Genomic DNA, 19,877 nt, shown 5'->3' on the forward strand with positions numbered 1-19,877 from the left:
TGTGTTCAAATCCTAATTCTGGAAAGGAACCAGGACCAAGGTGGGTCTGTCCTGGTGTGGCCTGAAATGTGTGCTTCTTCACTTCGTGCAGGAAAGATTTCACGACACCCATCCAGGTAATAATTAAAGCTAGGGACAGCGAAACAAAGGGAAGGTTTAAGATAGAAGAGGCAAGATCATGGCAACAGGAGAAAGCTTAGACTGGGCTGCCTAGACTCAGAAAAGGAGGTCACAGTAACTAAGTGAGCCAGGCTGGGCTGTGTGGACTCAGAAAAGGAAGTTACAGTGGCAAAAGGAGGGCCCTTGGAGACAGGTTCAAGGGGCTAGCTCCTGACAAGCAGCTTCTGCCCGCTGCTCCCCTGGTTTCAAGTCTCCTGGGAGCCATCAGAGCTTAGGAAAAAGAAAGCAAAAGTACACACCTGAGAAAGGGTGAAGGGGGGTGGGGGGATGTTGGGGAGCACCGGGGTCCTTAAGGGAGAGCTACGTTGGGTCCTTTATCTTAAGGGATTTTTATCTGATTTCTGAAGGCCAGAGTTATAGGGGAGATCTCAGGGGAGGATATAAATAGAATATTCAACAGCTTTCTAGGTATGTCCTTTAATATGCTGATACATCAAAATGATCCTATGAGGGAGTTTGGGATCATTCTCTGGCCAGCTTCATTGCTTCACCTTTACCTGGGATTTGTCTGGCTCTAATGGCAGACAAAATTTCCCCCAACTTCATCCCTTCTGGGATTTGGCTGGTACTAATGGCACTAACTGGATCTCTGTTATCCATTCCCTGACTAGGATGATTTAAAGCATTCACTCTCTGGTTGGGGAGTGTCCTTGTTCTGTGCCTGAGTGTCCTTGTTCAGGGAAAATAAGTTCTTGTGATTTAGTAGCAGGTTGTTAGTTGCTTGACCTTATTTAACTATTTGTTTCAGTTTCCCTCACTCCACTTGTCAAGTAATTTCCTAGCTTCTTACTATCCTGCCTCAATTCTACCACTTAATAGGCACAACATAGGAAGAACTACTTTATATCTCAATTTCCTAACGTTAAAGTTAAAATAGTATCTTCCTCTCTAATGAGATGTGCTAAAGATCCCAGATACAGTAGGAACAACAAGCATGTTGCCCATTATCAAATGATAGCTGGCAGTATTAAGCACTTATCTTCCCTTTCTACTATCTACTTTACCCTATCTTGTCAACTATGTTGGTGTCACTATTTGGCACACAAAAGGCACTCATCAAGTATTTATTGAAGGAATGAAGAGTTTTATATACTTTCTATTTATTTTATTCTCATCATGATAATGTATTTTACTGCATCTTCCTGGATTTCTACAAAGAAATAATTTCCCTACCAATAAATGAAGCATTCTAAGAAGTAGAACTGTTAGTATTTAGTGGTATATGTAAAACTGTCAAGTGTATCACGAGTTACCCCTTTGGCTATGCGATATCCTCCTTTAATTTATTGCTCAAATACATCTGACACAATGATTCCGGGTTCCAACCAGTATACATTTGGGAAACTGAAAATAATAGATTACCTTTGACATTGCTTCTACCCCTGAGATTATACAATTCCGTGATGCAATATTACTCAGGTGGCTCAGCTGGTTGGAGCACAGCCTATGCACCAAAAGGCTGTGGGTTCAATTATTGGTCGGGGCACATACCTAGGTTGTGGGTTCCATCTCCAGACAGGGTGCATTTGAGAGGCAATTGATCAATGTTTCTCTCTCTCTCTTTCTCTCCTCCTCCTACCTTCCTCTTTCTCTCTAAAAATCAATAAACATATCCTTGGGTGAGGATAAAAAAAAAATAGGCATGCTCAAATACATTTGAGAAAGATTATATGGCTGTATTTTACAGCCATGTCTTGGAGAGTCATTTTTTATATTACTAGGTTCCATTTTTTTTGGAAACATGCCACGTTTCCAAAGCTTATTTGGCAATGGAAGATAACATATGTTTAAAAAGGAATCCATACTAATGTCTTTTAGAACTGGAGTTCTGGGAGCAGACTTTGGGAGATGCGGCTCTGTAAGTCTGTCATTTAGTGACTCACTCCAGCCATGTCAGGTTGATCAATGTGGATAAAGTCATCGAGGAGACGAGAGTACATGTGGCAAGCTCATGTCATAAAACTCAAGGGCTGGGCACAGCTGCCACTCTGTCAATTTCACTGACCTCAAGTCTGAAACGACACCGATGGTCCATGGCAGCCAAAGATCTGCTGGTCCTTGGGATACAGCTTTCTACTTTTTGGTCTATCAGGCTTTATTTGTCAATGTACTACTGAGCTTGCTGTGATCTGTAACAGATGTTAGCACTAATTTCCAAAACTGAACTTCTGGCCATGGGTGGAATTTTCTTCAGTAGGAAAACCACCATCACAAATATTCAGCCAAGAAATACTTACACCCTTTTAGTGACACAGTGCTGGGATTTCTGCCAAGGCCGAATTCCTTGGCTTAGGAACCACTTGAATGTTACTTTCAGATCACTCCCTCACTTTGGTGAAGGTGTCTGGAACGCCGGCCCAGTGCGGTGCCTCTGAGACGCAGCGCCATGCCCCCAAGTGGCGTCTGGACCCTCCTGCTGTGCCCTTCAGGCCTGTGTGGTGAGTACGGTGGTTATTGGGGAAAGGAGGTAGTTTCTCTAAGGTATAAAGAAAAATACCAAACACTTCATCAAATGTAGTCAATTGATGGTAGTTTATAACCTTTTCGAAAGAGTGCAATGAACTATGTTATTAATAAAAATGAAGAATTTTAAGATACAAAAGAAATTGGTCTAGATAGAGGCTGTTATTATGTCTAGAATAATTGCGTTGATATTTAAAAATTCTTGCCGAAGCCGGTTTGGCTCAGTGGTAGAGCGTCGGTCTGCGGACTGAAAGATCCCAGGTTCGATTCCGGTCAAGGGCATGTACTTTGGTTGCGGGCAGCTGGTCGATGTTTCTCTCTCATTGACGTTTCTGGCTCTCTATCTCTCTCCCTTCCTCTCTGTAAAAAAATCAATAAAATATATTTTAAAAAAGGTTCTTGTGAGGGTGCTTTAGCAAGAAATAATCTTTAATTTTCATATCAATTTCTTTATTTAATGCTCCAAAATGTTTAAAATACATTTACCTTATAACTAAGTTAATTATGCCATCTACAATCTTAATTAGTGATTCATTGGTGGGGGGGTTCTATCAGTAAAGCAAAAATATTGTCTGTTATCACAAATAATTAGTATTTCTAGAATAAAAGATAGGGCACTTGGAGAACTATAAACAATTATATAAATATATAAGGCATTGTTATTAAAGTGGAGAAAATATTTTATAAACAAAGGAGAAATAAAAGACTTTAAAAGAAGAAGAAAAAAGAAATACTTACAACATAGCATAGATCTTGATCTATGATGAAAAGTAAGTAATAATAAATTATCCAACCTCAGAAGAAGCATACAAAACATCTGTGACTTGACTTGGGGTGGTAAATGCACAATATACAGAGGATGTATTGTACAATAGAACTGTATACCTGAAACCTGTATAATTTTATTAATCAACGTCACCTCCATAAATTCACTAAAAAAGGAAAAAAGGACTGACTGCAATGTTCATAGTTGATTGGGACACCTAAGTTCCCTTCCAATTCTCATTCTCTGATCATATTAAGAAATACAGCATTTACATTTTTCTCCTCTGGAAAGTGAACATACCATATTAAAAAATCTCCAAGATCTCCAATTTTAAAATTTAAATCTTCTACTATTATTCTTACAAAAAATCTCTTCGAAGTAAATAGAGTAACTATTATTTGGAAGAAATAGAAACTAAAGCCCAGAATAGCTAAGTGATTTATCCATGTTTGGAACAAGATTCCAGAAGATTTCAAAGCCAGGCCTTCTGAATCCTTATCTTATATATATTTCCATATTATCAGAGTACCACATATATTCGAAACTGTATAAAATATGTTAAACTAACAATATTTTCAAAAAATCTTTCTAGACATGTAATCATACATTTATTTTAAGCGATTATTATTAATATCATCTTGAAAATACATTTTTTTTAAAACTCAAGGGAACAAAATCATAATCCTACTACCTCCACATGACATTTATTTTCATTTGATTTTCTTTTAGCTGTTACTCACTCTTCTAAGGAAAGTTATACACATATAGCACATCAAATTTGTAGCCATTACCACTGGCCACATTAAGATAAGTTCCTAAGTAAAACATTGCTAGTACTCAATCACATGGACTGAAAGTGGTAGTGGGGGGTATGTCCCTGCTATTTCCTACCTGCAGATATAGCCATAATTGGCAAAAAGTGAAAAGAACCTAAAATGATTCAGTAGTTTGCTATGATATCTGGCTTTAAACTCATATCTGGCTTTAAACTCTTATGGTTAACAATTACTTCTCTGTTTTTCATAAGAAAGACTATGAAAGAGACTTGGAAGTCAATGTTAAGATACCTTAACCTGGGATTGGAGAAAAAATCCTGGAGATCTCTTCCAGCTTATTCCTTTAATAAAGTTTTCACCTTGAAAAATAGGGAGGATATGACCCTGAAGAAGTGAGCAGCAAGGACAGGAGGTTTCTGTGGAGAGGGAGGATTGTACAGCAACAAACCCGCAGTGGCCAGGGAGAGAAGGCTCTGAACGATGGGATCTGGAGCAGACTCGAAGAAGGGGGAAGGTGTCAGTGGGGAATCAATAAAAGTGGAGCTGAGAGGAATTAGAAGAGAGTCCTAGGTCAGCTTGTCAATTTTCCCCTGCCAGAAACTTCCTGATGGGAACCACAGGAAATGTCATCATAAGCCAAATTAATCACAAACTAAATCTATCAAGGTGAAGAAGCAACGTTTAATGACATTAGCAGCTCAGTTCTAAACATGAGCCAGAACCCAAGGAATGGAATAGGTCATGCCAGAGCTAGGACTGGGGAGGAGGACTGTGTTACTATTACACAAACCCTCAACTTTGGCGGCAAGCTCTTAGGCAAGTAAACGGTTTACTTCTAGATAGGAGAATGTAAGAGAATGATTCAGTGCTTTAATTTAGGGATGTTTCAGACTTTATAAGTAGCATAGACAGCATCTCACCGAAACTGAATTCACTGATTGGAGAAATTTAAAACTGATGATGGGCAATCATCACTTAAAAATGAAATGCATTGAAATAATCATCATGCAAGATAATGTGACAATAGTAAGATCCAAATAATTCATTGTGAAATTCATAATTTAGGATTATTTGAATAGCTCAAGAAATTGAACTTACCCAGTGAAAAGGGTGAACTGACCTGGTTGATAAATGGTATTCTTGCTGAATTATCACATTTAAGGAAAAACTATATACAATATTATAAAAATACTTATGGAAATTCTTATAAGTTACTGTGTTTATGAATATAGATTTATTATGAACTTCTTTGGGATATATTATTCTTGAAGTAAATTCTAACAAAAATTAGGTCATAGGTAAGAATTCTTGCTTAGCTACAAGCTTTGAAGAGAGAATCTTATCTAGATACAACTATTTAAATGACCAGCATGAACAATAGCTGGAAATTAAATTAACCATATAATATGGTTAAGGTAATCAGTGGAGCCAGAGTCATAGATTAGGAAGAAAAATAAACATGTTAATATTATGGAATAGAATTATATACCCTTGAAATCAATTTGCCAACCTACAGGCATTCATAGACCACAGAACAAATCCATTTATAGACTATACTTGTTCATCTTAATAATGTTTTATTGACTTTTACACTTTCTCATTTTATCTGCCTCCTTCCTTCCCCTTATACTCCCTTACATAAAAAAAATACTTAAAAATATTTATGACAGAACATTGAGTTTTTAAAACAAAAAATACAAAATTCTTTTACAACTAACCTGTGATAAAATATGTGCTTGGCTATGAACAAAGATTATAGAAAATAAATAGAAATGAAATTGTATTTGAAGAATGAGATGTCAGATTTTTTTACCCTTTAAATATGTCTAATTGTGTATATTGCTTTTATAAAATAAAGAGAAAAAACATTTAAGTTATTTTCTTTTTGCAATTTTCTGGTGCAACTTTCCCCCTTTAGAAAAGCACCTAACTCATCATAGGTGCTCAATATAAATTTGTTAAATAATATACAAAATGGCAATGGCTGGCAGATTTTCTTTAGAGAAAATCCAAATAATAGCACTGATTATTATGAGGCAAGGATTAAATAAGTCACTATTTACTTACCCACCTGCCCAGGTCCTTCTAATTACCTATCTTTGAAATTATTAATAGAGTATTCATGTAATTTGCTGTCTACTAAGATATTTTTGACAGTGAAGGGGAGTAATTTATAAATATGCTAGGTTCTTAGATACAACACCTAAAACACAGCAACCAAAAATAAAGAAATAAACTGTGGCTTCATTAAAATTTAAAACTTTTGTTATTCAAAGAATATTATCTACACTAATAAAAGAGTGAGATGCAAATTGACCATATCTTTATGACACCCACCAGCCAATTAGGAGTGAGTATGCAAATTAACCCAACAAAGATGGCAGGTTAATTTGCATACACAGGCACCTAACAGCCAGGGGTGGGGCTGGACACCGCCCCAGCCACTCTGGGCCTCTGGGCAGCGTACGAAAGCAGAAAGACGGATCCAGGCCAGAGTGGAAAGGCAGCTCTGGTGGAGTGAAAGCAATGCCAGCAGCCAGGGAAGGAAGGCCCATTCTTGCACGAATCTTTGTGCATCAGGCCTCTAGTCAAGAAAATAAGACAACCCATAAAATGAGAGAAAATATTTGAATCATTTACTGAGAAGGATCTAGTATCCAAAATATATAAAGAACTATTATAAGTAACAATGAAAAGACAAATAACCCAATTAGAAAATGGACAAGGAATTTGAATGGAGTTGTGGCTGGTGAGGCTTAGTTGGTTAGGTATCATGTGCACTGAAGGGTTGTCAGCTCGAATCTCAGTCAGGGCAAATGCCCATATTGTGAGCTTGATCCTGGCAGGGAGCATGCAGGAGGCAGCCAATCAATGTTTCATTCTTACACTGATATTTCTCTTTCTCTCCCTCTCTCCTTTTCTCTCTATTAAAATCAATAAAAAATATTTAAAAAAATGAATTTGAATGGACACCTTTTCAAAAAATATACTGTACAAAGGGAATAAGCACATAAAAATAAGCTCAACATTGTTCATTAGGGAAATGTAAATCAAAACCCCAATGATATATCACATCAGAGGCACTAAGACAGTGTTTTTCAACCTTTTTTGGGCCAAGGCACACTTGTTTCATGAAAAAAATCAAGAGGCACAACACCATTAGAAAATGTTAAAAAATTTAACTCTGTGCCTATATTGACTATATATAAAGTAATTCTCTTGAATAGGAATCAAATAAACACAAAGAAAGTATTTTATAATTACTTTATTATGAAATATTAAGTAAACAAAATAGTGAAAAATTATAAAATTCTTGTCTTGTCTGCACCTACGGCACACCAGGCAACATCTCGCGGCACACTAGTGTGCCGCGGAACAGCGGTTGAAAAACGCTGCACTAAGATAACTGTAATTTTTTAAAAATAGAAAGTAACTGCTATTGATGGGAAATGGAGAAATTGGAACTCTCATACATTGCCAGTGGACATGTAAAATGATGTAACTACTTGGAAGATAGTTTGGCAGTTTCTCTGGAAGTTAAACAGAGTTACCATATGACCCAGCAATATTATTCGTAGGTATATACTCAAGAAAACTGAAAACATATGTCCACCCAAAAACTTGTATGTACTTAAATATTTATAGCAGTGTTATTAATAACAGCCAAAAATGGAAACACACAAATATCTATTCATTGAATAAATGGATAAACAAAAATGTGATATATCCATAAAATGTAATATTAATCATAAAAAGAATGAAATTCTCATACATGCTACAATATGGAAAACATGCTAAGTAAAAGAAATAAGACACAAAAGTTCAAATATTGTATGATTCCATTTGAATATGAAATGGCAAGAATAGGCAAATTCATAGGGACCAGAGGTAGATTAGAGATTGCTAGGGACTGGGAATAGAGATGAAATGGCACTAAGTCTCTTTCAGATTGATGAAACTGTTCTGGGATTTGATAGAGGTGATGTATAACCTTATTGCACAGCAACCAATGTTCTGGAATTAGTGGTGATGTACAACAATATTGCACAGACTTTTGACTACATTCAAAACCATTAAAATAGACGCTCTAAATTGGTGAATTTCATGGCATATTAATATATATATATAGAAATAAATAAACAAATAAGCAACTTGAGATAATGCCCGGGCAGTCAGACATATCTCAAGGGATCCCAGATTGGAGAGGGTGCAGGCTGGGCTGAGAGACACCCCCTCTCCCCCCCGGTGCACAAATTTTGTGTACTGGGCCTCTAGTATACATATATCTGTTCTCACTCTTCCATTCAACTCAGCTTGCTGATTCTCCTACCAACCCCACGTTATCTTCTACAATACCATCACTTTTGTTGTTGTTAATCATATATATATGATTTGCTTCCAGATAATTCCCATTTTTCCATTTCTCCTAAATAATATGAAGCCAAAATTTGCGAGGACCGACAGGCAGGCAGACCCTGAATGACAGATGAATGATTACTTTGACATATGTTTCTGTGAAAGAGAAGCTAAGGGGCTAGTTGACATCAAGAGCCAAAAATCCTCGATTGTCTGCCTCCTTAGGGTTTAATATATATATATAAAAAATTGATTTTTTTTTACAGAGAGGAAGGGAGAGGGATAGAGAGTTAGAAACATCGATGAGAGAGAAACACTGATCAGCTGCCTCCTGCACACCCCCCAAAGGGATGTGCCCACAACCAAGGTACATTTCCTTGAATGGAATAGTTCCTGGGACCCTTCATTCCGCAGACCGACGCTCTATCCACTGAGCCAAACCGGTTTCAGCTGCCTCCTTAGGTTTTTATTGTAACAACAGCTTGAACTAAAATTAACCTCTGTCTAGATACAATCAGCAGGTAAGTATTCTTGAGAAAGCACAAGTGTCCTTTAAGCAAGGACATGTCTAAGTAAACACCTGGGGGTTCAGACTTGTTTGGAAAAGTCAAGGTAGGGCTGTCGCCTTTGCCAAGGTCCCCCCAGAGGCTCCTGACCTTTCTGAGAATCCTCCTTACAGACATGCCAACCAAGTCCCATGCTTCCCCACAAAAATTTAGTGTTTTCATTTTATTTATGTCACCATATTTTACTTTATCTCTCCTGTACAATATTCAGGCATAATTAGTGTTCTGGTTGTATTAACATCACTTTTTCTCTCAATTTCTTTTGCTTCATCTCTGACAAGTCAGCCAAAAATTAGCATTATAATTCCATTCACATTTCTTCTTTCACTTTCCTATAATTCTTGTGTACTTCTCAATGCCATTTTCCTCTAATGTCCCTTTAGTCACTTTTTCTTTTCTCTGTTCTCACTCTTCCATTCAACTCAGCTTGCGGATTCTCCTACCAACCCCACGTTATCTTCTACAATACCATCACTTTTGTTGTTGTTAATAAACTTTCCTTTACTGTTAACCTTTTTCTAACAATCTTTATTTTTAAATGTATTTTATTGATTTTAGAGAGGAAGGGAGAGGGAGAGAGAGAGAGAGAGAGAGAAACATTAATGATGAGAAAGAATCATTGATTGGCTGCCTCCTGCATGTCCATATCAGGAATTGGAAAATCAAGCCCACAACTGAGGCATGTGTTCTGGCCAGGAAGTGAAATGTTTCACTCATAATGGCTCTACTCACATATCTCATACTATGACCAGTGCCAAATCTTCCCACATCTCCTATTCTAATTCTCTTTGAACATGTCCTTACAACTTCTAAAAAGCACTTGTCTTCTTGACCTCATTCCTCATCTACTGTGTTCGCTCCTTGCTCATTTTGTTTTTTGATCCTTTCTTTGTCCAGTTTGTTTATGAGGTCAGTTGTTTCAGTCACTTTCTCCTTAACATTCCTTCCACTCTATGACCTTATTACATGGCATCTCTTCTGCCAATTTCTGAATGAGGATCAACTCAACCATCTGCTTTTTCTGATCTGCTCTTGAGTAGCCAAGAAAATTGTGTAACTGTACTTTCTAATTTGCTGCATTATTTATGATTTCTAACCTCAGCTAGTTGACTCACATACCCATTTCCTAAAGTAGCTGTGTCAAACATTTACTACTGTCTTCCAGCCACTAATCCACGCCATTTTCCTCTCTCCCAGATGACCAAGTCCTATGTTTTATAGCAAAAGTAGAAGGCACGATGTCTGAACTCCATTACAGCTCTCCTTTTCATCATACCCTGAGCAATCTTTTCTTCTTATCTCAGTGGACAACCAAAGTTTTCCAAAAGCAAACCTAGGACTTTGCCCCTTAGGTTTATTTCAGAGGCCTGTCTTCTTTCTCAATATTTCTCTCTATTTTTTCTTCCTCAGAAAACATGCTCAGATTTTCTGCATTAAAACAATAATAATAATGAAATATCCCTTAATACTGCCTTCCTACAAAACTACAGCTCTTGGATTTCCTTCATTCTCAACTTCCTGAGTCTGCTGCCCTTACTATATTTCTTAAGTCCCATCCAATCCTCAAGATATTTGGCTTACATGATAACAAGGAACCTGTCTGTACTCACTAATGTTTATATTGGCCTCCTAACTGTTAATTCCAATGGCTTTTTATTTTATTTATTTATTTATTTATTTATTTATTTATTTATTTATTTAAATATATTTTATTGATTTTTTTTACAGAGAGGAAGGGAGAGAGATAGAGAGTTAGAAACATCCATGAGAGTGTCATGGATCAGCTGCCTCTTGCACACCCCCTACTGGAGATATGCCCTCAACCAAGGTACATGCCCTTGACCAGAATCGAACCCGGGACCCTTCAGTCCTCAAGCCGACGCTCTATCCATTGAGCCAAACCGGTTTCGGCTCCAATGGCTTTTTAAAAGTTCTTTTCTATGTGAACTCTCTAGTAGATTGGATATTGTTCACCACAACCTACTTGAATAGAAATCCTCCCTTCCCTTGGATGACATGACACTATTATCTTCTAATTTTATGCTTCCTCTCTTCCCCTCGCTTTGTCAGCCTCTTGAATACACCTCTTAACCTGCCTGTTTCTTTAAATATTCAACTTCCTAATGTTTCTTGACAACTTTCCATACATTCTCTTAGAAAATATCATCTACTCTGATGACTTTAAAAAAAAATATATACTTCAGTAGCTTAAGTATACTTTCATTGTGTGTGACAGGTCTTCAGAACTTTAAAAAAAAATCTTTCATGACTAATACTCTATACTTTTTAAATAACAAGACCCCATATCCTCCCCCCACCCCGTCCTTGCAACCACCATACTACTTTTTGTTTCTATAAATATGACTATATATCGCATGTAAGTGGAATTATACAGTATTTTTCTTTTTGTGACCAGTTCACTTCACTTCGCATAATGTTCTCAAGGTTCACTCATGTAGCATGTAACAGGATTTTCCTTTATTTCTAAGGCTGAATAATATTCCACAGTATGCATATACATTTTGTTTTCATTAATCTTTGGATGAGCATTTGGGCTATGTCCACTACTTGGCTATTGTGAACAATGCTGCTATAAACATGAGTGTGCAAATATCTCTTTGAGATCCTGCCTTTAATTCTTTTGGCTATAGTCCCAGAAGTGAGATTGCTAGATCATATGGTAGTTCCATGATTAATTTTTGAGGAACCACCAGCCTATGAACTTTGGCAACTTTAGCTACCACATATATGCACCTAACTTCCAAATCTATATTCCCTGCCCCAATCTCTATGTCTCCTGAACTATATAAATATATGGACTTATAAACAAAGGAACATGTTTTATCTTTTTATTTCCTGTTTCCTAGTACTGGGGTATAGTTGATTCTAAATAAATTCTTATTTATAAGACTGTACCTTTTCAATTCTGGCTGTATCTAACAAAGAACTCCTAGGAGAGCTAAAGTCCAATATTTTTTTTCTATTAATTTTGTAGAAAATTGCATCAGGATGAATCCCTGTTGTGAACTTAATAGAAAAGTTAAGCCACCTTGCAATATACTTATCTGTTTGCTTATAATGTCTACCACTGCTTTGCACATATTAGGCAGTAAGTATCTGGTTAATTAAATAATCTCAAGTATCAATTGAGCTGAGAGTAGCAATGGCTCAAATTGAAATGCTTGTATAATTTTTCTTATTTCTAAATTAAAATATCAAGGAAAAAAGAGGAGAAAATAAGGAGTTAATATGTCTTGACTGTACTTCTGCACATATTTTAGGATAAATGAAAATGATGGGACATATACTGATGAAGTTTATTCTGATGATATGACTTCAGTAAATAAGAATCTGCCATCAACAAATTTTTTTTTAAAGTTTAGCAAATTTATGATACCACTGAAAAGAAAAATGTTTTTCAAAAAATCTTTGAGGATACCCATCATTATTATTTATGAGATGATAGAACACTGAGTAACACTTAAAATAATATTCTGAAATCATCTTGAAACTAAAATTAGGCTCATTTTTATAATGGAAAAAAACCACTAACAAAAACCAAGGTGATTGAAGGCACAAATTGAATCATTACTGAAGACAATAAGACTCTCTTGCTAGTAAACACAGCTTTAAAACTTGCGGTAACTCCTGCCAACTCAGAACCTGAGAAAATAAATCACTTTCTTCTTTTGTAGGGAGAAGAAGAAAAAAGGATATTATCAACAACGTGAAAGGAATGCAGAGTGGCACTGGCTCAAAGTGGGCCTGGCAGACTGGACACTGGGGTCACCAAGGAAACATGGAGCTATGGAGTGGCAGAGGGCCGAGTGACACGTCTGACGCTCATTCAAACTTTTAAAAAACCGAAATCTAAGCTTTAAAAATTCTAAGTTTTTAAAAACCAAATGAAAACTCATGAGATGCAGAAAGACTTTAGTTGTTTAGAACACACATTCTAGTTGAATTTAAAAAGACAATTGTAGCTTGAATGAATACAAACCTAAACATTTTTTTCCAGTTCCTCTGATTAAAATTTAAACAACTCCTTCTAATTTACAGGGTTCAGTTTTCAGAGTTCCACAAAATGATAGTGTTGAGCAGGATCTCAGAATTGTCAAGTTCAAACCCCTCCCTTTTGGGATGAATCCTGGAGGGTTTGAGATAACACAATCCACGGGGAAAACAGAGACTACAACAGAGGCCTCTTGACACTTGGTTCGGTCCTCAGATGCTAAAAGTGCGTGTGAAAAATGCAAGTTTTCAGGCATCTTCTCAGAAATTCTGATTCAGTAGGTCAAGGGTGAGGTACAGGAATATAATCTTTATGTGGAGGGCAACTATCTATGACGCAGTAATAAGCAAATGTCAGGCAGGACATTTTCAACATCTGGCTTACAAAAGATAAGTATGCATATAATGAAAATAAATCAGAGCCATGAGAACTATCTGAATGCAACCAGGAGAGAGGATAATCCAGGCACTGAGCAAACTAAACTTTGAAGATGGTTACATCTACTCATGAGGCTGCACAGTAAGTTAAAGTGCCTTATCTGGCCAATGTGACTGATCGGTGGAGCATCAACCCAGGAACTGGTTTGACTCCTGGTCAGGGCACATGCCCAGGTTGTGAGCTTTTGCAGGAGGCAGCTGATCAATGATGTTTCTCTCTCATCAGTGTTTCTATTTCTCCATTCCTCTCCCTTCCTTTCTCTAAAAATCAATAAAAACATTCTTTAAAGTGCCTGGCTTAGTTTATTTATGTTAGTACAAAACTAAGTGAAGAGTATCTCGAACTTGGATCCAAGGATGGCGTTTTTGCTAGCATGGCCAAACATTCACTAAAAATCTCCCTGCAATTTCAGACTAAAAAAAAGTCTGCTATTACTTTCCCAACCTCAACTGTTTATGACAGTATTAGCTAATGGTTCTCAGATACTGTTAGATAGGGTGTGGTGCATTTTCAACATACATTGCTCTTTTCACATTCAGATAAAAAAGCTGATGTAATAGGTCAAACTTTATTAGGCTTAAAAAAAAAAATGCTTGCTAACCCAGTACAAATAATTCATTCAATGGAAAATCCCAGTAAAAGGAAGTAGGGTCATATTTATCACGAAGTTGGCTATTTGTGATGCAGCCCACAGAATTGCTTTATTTTGTATTAAATATAGTGAAATCTAACAGAGCTTGTTGCATAAAAATTCAGATTTACAAATAACATAAAGACATTTTTATCTGGTTCACAAGGTTTGTTTTACAAAGAACTTCAGGTTTTCTTAGATGAAGTGGTTTTTCCATTCTGTATTTTAAGAACAACTTGTTTTTTATATGTCTTTTTAAGGTACAGAGCTATTACATAAAAGTTATACTGTATTAGAAAGATACTATAAAGTGCTGCATCTACTAATGGGAACTTGGGCTATTTCCAGATCTTGGCTATTGTAAATAATGCTGCAATGAACATAGGAGTGTATATATTATTTCAAATTAGTGTTTTGGAACTCTTAGGATATATTCCCAGAAGTGGGATCATTGGGCCAAAAGGCAGTTCCATTTTAAATTTTTTTTGGAAACTCCATACTGTTTTCCACGTGGCTGCAACAATCTGTATTCCCACCAACAGTGCATGAGGGTTCCCTTTTCTCCACATCCTCACCAGCACTGGTTTGTTGATTTACCTATGATAGTCAGATGTGAGGTGATACCTCATTGTGGTTTTAACTTTCATCTCTCTGATGATTAGAGATGTTGAGCGACTATTCATCTTGGAGAAATTTTATTCAGGTTATTTGCCCCCCTTTTTAAATTGGATTGTTTGTCTTCCTGTTGTTGAGTAGTATAAATTCTTTATATGTTTTGGAGATTAACCCCTTATCAGGTGTATTGTTGACAAATATTTTCTCCCATTCAGTAGGTTCCCTTTTTATTTTGTTGATAGTCTCCTTTGTTGTGCAAAACCTTTTTAATTTGATATAGTCCCATTTGTTTATTTTTCCCTTTGTGTCCTTTGCCTAAGGAGATATGTTGGCAAAAATATTGCTACAAGATGTTTGAGAGTTTACTATGTTTTCTTCTAGGATTTTTGTGGTTTCATGACTTATATTTGCCTTTTATCCATCTTGAGTTTATTCTTGTGCATTGTGTAGATTGGTGATCTAATTCATTGTTTTATTTTGCATGTCTCTATCTAATTTTCCCAATTCAATGTATTGAAGAGACTGTCTTTACTCCATTGTATGCTCTTGCCTCCTTTGTCAAAATACTCATTGACCATAAAATTTCTGGGCTCTATGCTCTCTTCCATTGAAATATGCCTATTCTTATGCCAGTACCAGGCTCCGTATGACAGAGTGGCCTCACAGCAGGCAGGACCTGCTGGTGCTGTAACTACAGGAGTGAGTGCTCCTCCCTGGGAAGGTGGTGTCTGTGTCTCCCAGGTGACTGAATCCTCATTGACCTTCACCACCCGATGCTTTTCGGGCTCCTCTTCCTATCACTGTTGCTCTGAATTGGGGGTCCCTGTGTGGGGTTGAGACCCCATGCTCAGGGGAAGATGGCGTTTTACAGCCAATATCCTTCCAGCTTCTCAGCTGCCACACCGGGGCTTGGAGGCTAGCCCTTTCCGTATCTCCGCCCTTCTTATCGTTCTCTATCCTTAGATAGTCTATTTCAGTTCAGTTAGTTATTCAGGTTGATTGCTCTGTAATTTAGTCGTAAATCTGGTTTGGGGCCAGGAGCGGGTGAGTGTAGCTTCCACCTACTCTGCAGACATCTTGGAATCCTTCTAAAATTATAGTTGACATACAATATTATATTAGTTTCAGGTGCACAATATTGTGGTAATTGGACACTTATATACCTTATAAATTGTTCACGATAAGTTTAGTACACACCTGACACCATACCTAGCTATTATAATTTATTGTCTATATTCATTCCATCCTTGTCTTATTTCATAACTCTGCCACCTAATTTAGTAAATAAACCAATTTATTGGCTATTCTTTATTAAATGACCAATACTGAGAGATGCTAAACTTTTATCAAGATCAATTTTAATAATTCTTATAAGAAAAATCAGGAAGATTGGAAATTACTCCTCCCTATTGTGTGATCTTGAGAAAATTACTTAAGTATTGTCTTCATTTCTACAGCACTATTCTCATTATATATTGGGAAGATAAAATGAGATATTTATTGAGGGTTTTTGAGCACCTTGGGCCAGAAGAGCTACAGAAAACCAAGGTCTAATTATTTTCATATCCACGATTTCTCTTGCCATTTGCCTCTTGTTCTAGTCTCCTTGGAAATAAAACAAAGTTTGTCATCACTTTCTGCTTAATAACCTTTCATGTGGTTAAAATTGCTATTCTCAAGCAGATTTTTTTCTTTTAAAGAAGAATTGCCTGAACTATAAAATAGCAACTTAGAGCTGTGAGTCAGCATTTTACTTACACACAAAATCAAAATGATTTAAAATAGGAAACACATAATCTTTTTGAAAGATATATATACCTCCTTGTAGAAACTTTGAGAAAACTGGAGTTTGCAATTTTATGAATAGTTTATTATATTTCAATAAATGTATTTTGAATCAATATAGCAAAAGTTAAGGACAAAGAGCTCATTACCAAGCCAGTTATTGATTCTCAACTTTCAAAATAAAATAGTAGAGAAAGAATATAGAGAAATATGAGGGCTTTTGTGTGTGTGTGTGTGTGTGTGTGTATGTGTGTGTGTATGTGTGTGTGATAAAAATGTTAAGTGTTTTAGGAACACTGGCCTAAGGAACTGGTAAGACCAAGAAATTTCAGCAGCTACTTAAGTTTATTCAAGTTAATTTCTTCATCTTTTTGGTTATTAGAATTATTTGGTTTTTACTTTTTACTGTTTAAAATATCTTTTTAAATCATATCATAGGAGTTTGCAAACAGACTATTATATTTTATTGATTTATTCTTTAAGTTTCTTATAGATCTTCCTCTCTTGCCTTTAGCTATCTGTTTTAACTTGGCTGTCATATCAAAATACTATAAACTAAATGACTTAAACAGAAATTTATTTTTTTTATAGCTCTGAAGGTTAGAAATTTGAGACCAAGGTGGCAGCATGGTCAGTTTCTGGTAAGGGTTCTTCCTAGCTTATAAATGGCCCTCGTCTCACTGCATCCTCACATGGTGGGGAGACAAGGAGCTAGTTCTCTGGTGTCTCCTCTCATGGGGGTGCTAATTCCTAATGAAGGCTCCACTCTTATGACCTCATTAACCCTAATTACTCCCAAAGTGGCCCGTCTCCAAATACCATCATATTGGGGAACTTCAAAATACAAATTTTGATGTGGGTGGAGGTGGAGGAGGGAGAACAGAAACATTCACTAATAGAAAAAATTACACGGGCTTCAAATCATTAAGTAGATAATACAGAAATGAACAAGTGAACTTGTTTTCCAAAAATTTCAGTAGAAAGTTTCCCTTTGTCTTTCTTTTATAGCTATCTAATTCAATAAGAAAGGAACTATCTTAAAAATTATAAACTAACAATACTTTCATGAAGCATACACTTTTTAAAATGAAAGAAAAGGAAAATCCAAGATGGCAGTGTAAACACCAAACTGCTGCCTCACACAACAATTTTAAAACTACAACTAAAAGACAGAACGTCTATCACCCAGAGCCACGGGAGGGCTGGCTGAGTGGAAGTTCTACAACTAGGCGGAAAGAGAAAAGAGCATTCAGTGCACAAATGCTGAAAAGCTGAGGTATGAGGATGCGCATGCACTATGGGCTGGTGGTGGATCCTGGCTGGTGGCAGATGTTGCTTTCTTCAACCTGAGGGAGACAAGCTCCCGATTTCTTTGAAATCCAGTTTCTGGGGGGACGCGCAGGAACCAAACGCCTACGGGGAGAAGCTGGACTGTCTGCCATCAGGTTGGAAAGTGAATGTGGCTTGCTTGCAGAGCTGTGCAGAGGAATAATTGTTTGCTGCACTGGGGTGTGAGATGCAGGGATGCTAGCAGAGGTGCGGGACAGCGGGCTGCCAGCCATTGCTGTTTTCCATGCCCTAGCCTAGTGATGCCCTGAGACCCCCTGCCCTGCACAACCTATACCCACCCAAGCTCCAAGCAGCTGCTTTTGCACATGAATGGCCTTCTCTATCGCCCTTAACCTAGCAAACTTGCAAACCGATTCAAACAGCTCCATAATCTACAAATCCCAAGTAGGGAGGAGAGGACTGTAGTTCTTACTGTAGCTCTTGCAGGGTAGCCTCAGATAGTAGCTGACCTGCACCCCATTGGAGATCCAGAAGCCAGTGTTCCTAGTAGTCAGTGTGAGACACAGATTTCAACTCCACACATCCGTAAGTGACACATTCAAGAGGCAGACTCAGTGAGCACCAAAGCCCCACTGAAACAAGGCCTGCACCACAAGCATGTCTCCAGCACAGAAATTCTTTTTTTTTATTTTTATTTATCTTTATTTTTTTTAATATATATTTTATTGATTTTTTACAGAGAGGAAGGGAGAGAGATAGAGAGCTAGAAACATCGACCAGCTGCCTCTTGCACACCCCCTACTGGGGATGTGCCCGCAACCAACATAAATGCTCTTGACCGGAATCGAACCCGGGAACTTTCAGTCCGCAGACCGACACTCTACCACTGAGCCAAACCGGTTTCAGCAGAAATTCTTCCATTATAAACACAGTGGGTTCCCAGAGCCAATTGGCCTGGAGGACAATTCCTCCCAGTGTACCAACAGCAATCAAGGTTTAATTACACCAAGACTTTGCACTCAACCCACAAAGGGGTGTACCAAGAGCGACCACCTCAGGTGATTTGAGGAGGCTAAGCTACTGGCCCCTGTGGTTCACCTACCATACAAAGCCACTCCATCAACACAGGGAAGCAGCCAAAAGGTGGAGACACAGAGGCATGTCACAGAAGAAAGAAATGGAGGAAAGCAAACTATGGGATGACACAGAGTTCAAAACCACATTTATAAGGTTACTCAAGAATCTTCTAAAAACCAGAGAAACTTGAGACCTTTGAGGACCTTAATGAGAATGCAAAAAAAAAAAAAAAAAAAAAAAAGTTAAAAGACCAGTCAGAAATTAAGCATACACTGTCTGAAATAAAGAATGTACAGAAACTCAACTATATATCAATGTACCCCAAGAATCAAACCAAAGATCTTAAATATGAGGAAACAAAAAGCACCCAATGAAAAAAACAAAAAGAAAAAAATATGAAGATAATGTAAGGAGCCTCTGGTACAACTTTAAGCATACCAACATCCAAATTTTTGGGGTCCCCAGGAGAAAATATTGAAAACCTATTTGAAGAAATAATGCCAGAAAACTTTCCCTACCTGGTGAAAGAAATACAAGTTCAGGCAGTGCACAGAACCCAAAACAAGAAAAACCAAAGAGGACCACACCAAGACACTTCATAATTAAAATGCCAAGAGCAAAAGACAAAGAGAGAATCTTGAAAGCAGTAAGAGAAAAACAGTTAGTTACCTACAAGGGAGTACTCATATGACTGTCAGCTGATTTCTCAACAGAAACTATGCAGGCCAAAGGGCGTGGCAAGAAATATTCAAAGTGATGAACAGCAAGAATCTACAACCAAGATTACTCTCCCTAGCAAAGCTATTATTCAGAATTGAAGGTAAGATAAAGAGCTTCACAGATAAAAAAAAAAGCTAAAGGAGTTCATCACCACCAAACCAGGATTACATGAAATGCTGATGTGTATTCTTTACAAAGAGGA

The sequence above is a fragment of the Pipistrellus hanaki genome (genome assembly GCF_964339955.1).
Source record: "Pipistrellus hanaki genome assembly, chromosome: 1".
Taxonomy (NCBI): domain Eukaryota; kingdom Metazoa; phylum Chordata; class Mammalia; order Chiroptera; family Vespertilionidae; genus Pipistrellus; species Pipistrellus hanaki.